General features: G+C 32.5%; 1 long non-coding RNA gene across 1 annotated transcript; it reads right to left on the reverse strand.

Annotated features, from left to right (window-relative positions):
* Positions 1–456: 456 nt before the first annotated feature.
* LOC141421612 (uncharacterized) lies at positions 457–3,230 on the reverse strand. Its single transcript, XR_012446208.1, has 3 exons — positions 2,640–3,230; positions 1,596–1,693; positions 457–1,114 (listed from the first exon to the last, which is right to left on the reverse strand). It is a non-coding gene; the product is annotated as an uncharacterized lncRNA (long non-coding RNA).
* Positions 3,231–3,563: the final 333 nt, after the last annotated feature.

The raw sequence follows: 3,563 nt of genomic DNA on the forward strand, positions 1-3,563 counted from the left end.
AGAAACAACTTTAAAGATTTTTAAATGTAAAAGTAAGTAGCATTTTAAAATCTATCAGTGGGATGGGGAGGATACAAGGAAAGATGGTTGGAGGGCAAATATGATGGAAATATTATGTACACATTTATGTAAATGGAGAAATTAGACATATTGAAACTATTCCAGGAATGGGGGAAAGCAAGATAAAGGAGAATGATAATGGGGGTGAGTTCAACTATGATGTATTGTAAGAAAATTTGTAAATGTCACAATGTTCCCCCGGTATAGCAATAATAAAAATAAAATATAAAAATTTGCTTTATTAGTAAGTGGTATCAATAATTTTGTAATTTCTTAAGTAACACTACTAATAACAGTATAAAAATCATTACCAAATTTGAGAGAGATTAAAAATACGCTTCGCATGAAGATAATACAATTATAATATGTGATTATATATTATATAATGTGTACAATTTTTATATCAAATTTTATACTATTTAGATGTCAATTTATAAATAATCTATGTAAATACATATATACTTTATATAGTCAATTCTATAATTTATAATATAAACATATAATTTGTTTTATATGAAATTTTCTTATAAACAATGTAATTCACCTTTGCAACCCTGATTACTGTATCTCTGCTGTTCTTTTAAAACTTGTCTGACTAAAAACATTTTGCAAAAAAATTACATCATGTCATGTAATATAGAAAAAAAATGTTTCCCTAAATGTATATTTATACAAATTATATGAACACACATACTTGTATCACAAAGCATAGACTCACAACTGATCATATACACAAATACATGCACATACACACTCATTTCCTTCAGAGTTTACTTTCATAATATCTTATATTAAACTTTCAACAGTACAACTTATTAAGCTGAAAAGTTCAAAATTAGATCCTTGTGGTGATTAAAGACTATGATATCAAAATACATAATGGTATATTTCCAAATTCCTTTTAATTAACAATTATTTCTTGAGTACCTACTATGATTTAGGAATTACTGAAGTAACTGAGTTTACTTCTTTAAAGGCCAAGTATACTTCTCCTTTGAGCTTCTTTTTAGTGAATAACGTTTTCTCAAATAAAATATTTCATATGCTCCTTTACCTGCAACACAATTAACGGAAAGATGTCTTGCCACTTTTGAAACTGAATAACAGGTTTAGTTACTTTATGGAGTAGCATGTTGGTATCAAGATGCTAGTTGTCCTATATCTCTTAATATCTTATTTATCCTCGTTCCCATTACCTCTTAGTAAAAGTAATATGCTAGCAAACCTATCCAGGGATACAATGTTCATGGAAGGCTATACCAACAACAACAACAAAAACCTATCATTCTTTTAAACTTATTTTTTCTTTTATTTATATGTGCATACAATGTTTGGGTCATTTCTCCCCCCTTCCCCCTGCTCCTTCCCTTATCCCCCTGGCCCCTCCCTCTTCCCCCTACCCCCTCGCTAAAATACCTAACATTTATTCCAGCTTCTACCGTTTGGAAAATCAAGTGTCCTCAAGTCCCTCTGATACCCTGTTGATTTACTCATTTATACCATTAGATTCCTGTTGGGGGTTATACTGGTCTTACCTCCAAGTAATGGAGAGTCTGCTTATAGATACATCAAAGAATATGCTTTCATAAAGGGACTGTTCTTTAGTATCCTTTTGCTGAGATTCTGGCAGGTTCTGAAAAACACATCAATGTCATGTAAATAGGAGTATGGCAGAGAGGCAGTTTTAACCTCTTGTACCTCCTGCTTCTTAATGTGCTTGCAAACATAGCATGCATTTCCTGATTAGTATATTGATTCAGTATGCCCAATTGAGAGTGGGTAATCAATCAAAAATTTGGAACAAAAGAATGTTGGTTCCTATTCTCCATTTTCAACCACTTAGTCAAGTTCAATAAGGGTATCTCTCTCTTTCTACCACTCTAATTTCTACTCAGGTATCTGAATGCCAGACTAAGACTCACTTAGTGGGCCATGGAGTACATGGTAACTTTACTAGTAATAAAAGATCCCTTTATTAGTAATAAAAGGTATATAATTGTGCTTTTGCAGCTTAATTTTGCAAAATTGGTCCTAAAACAAAACTGAGAAGAATAGTGCTTTTAATCAGCATTTTAAACTCACATCAGGTTCATTCATCAAGAGAGAACATATAAATGAAATTTTCTTGAAACCATGGGCATAGTATCATGCATTCAATGATTTTTTAAACTTTGGTTAAAGGTTCTTTTAAAATATCTTCTGGATAAAACTAATAAGTGTTTAGTGCATCCTTTAGTTTTAAAACCATTACTGTATATTTGTCCTTCTATGTAATGCAAATAGGACATAAGCAGTTAATATAAGAATGTGAGAATGACTTATCTCCTTCCTATTCCCTCTGAGAACTTCCCAAGTATGTGCTATTCTCATATATATATATATATATATATATATATGGTAAATATGTGAATTATTTATCATAATGGAGATCTCTATAGTGTAAAAATTCTAATATAGATAATATGAAAATTGTATGATATATGTGCAGTGTGATGTATAATATATATTATGCTATAAGTTGGAATCAAATAAGTTTTAAGCTTATATTTGGAATTAAACTTTTAATCTTCTAGCAGTACCTGATAGCATTGCTTTGTTGAGATTAAAATGGTCGTTTATGCAATCATCAGGGCTCTACATGCAACAAAAGATCAATCCAGGAAGAATTCCAAGACGAAGGAGGAGTGGATCGTACCTGAATAATCAGATGCGCAGAGAGAGAGAGAGAGAGAGAGAGAGAGAGAGAGAGAGAGAGAGAATCATAAGAAGGTATGAGTTAGATTGACTTGGACAACCAGAGGCTGAATGTTCCACAATGGCTAGCTGTAGGCTAGAGAATCTATAAAATCAATGGCCATCTGTAGGCTACAGAATCTGTAAAATCAATGAAGCTGGAAACTTCAGAACAAGAAGGGTCAAAGATGCTGCCTTGCCCAGAGTTGAAGATCTAACCTGGAGAGTCACTGTTACAAGTCAGTTTTTAAAAGTTGAAAAATCTGTAGTTAGACATTCTTGGGTGATGCTAGCATAGAAAACAGAATAATAATCAAAAGATCCTCTCAAAACATGTAGAGCTTGAAGAAGCTTTTTCTTTCTTTTACTTTTCTTCCATTTGGCCCCAGTTATTCTGGGAGGTGCTACCCACATTCAGGGTGGGAGTTTATCAATTCTCTGACCCACATGTCAGTCATTTTTTAAAAAAAATCTTCGTAGACATAGCTAGAAATGTGCTTTGTCAACTTTATAGGCACCACTAAATCCATTCAAACTAAGAATGAAGATAAACCACCAAGGACAAAGAGATGGGACAGAGAGAGAAACAGGGAAAGGGAGATAAGAAAAGAGAGATAAAGGAAAAAGAAAATGGAAAAAGGGAGAGGTAGAAAGTGAGAGTATGTCTAAAATGAATGGAGTTAAAAAACAGTACCAAAAAACAGATACTAGGCATTACAAACTCACGTACAAGTAACCAATAGAAATGTTGGGAAACATGTAGGTAAATC

The sequence above is a fragment of the Castor canadensis genome, chromosome 3, assembly GCF_047511655.1.
Source record: "Castor canadensis chromosome 3, mCasCan1.hap1v2, whole genome shotgun sequence".
Lineage (NCBI taxonomy): Eukaryota > Metazoa > Chordata > Mammalia > Rodentia > Castoridae > Castor > Castor canadensis.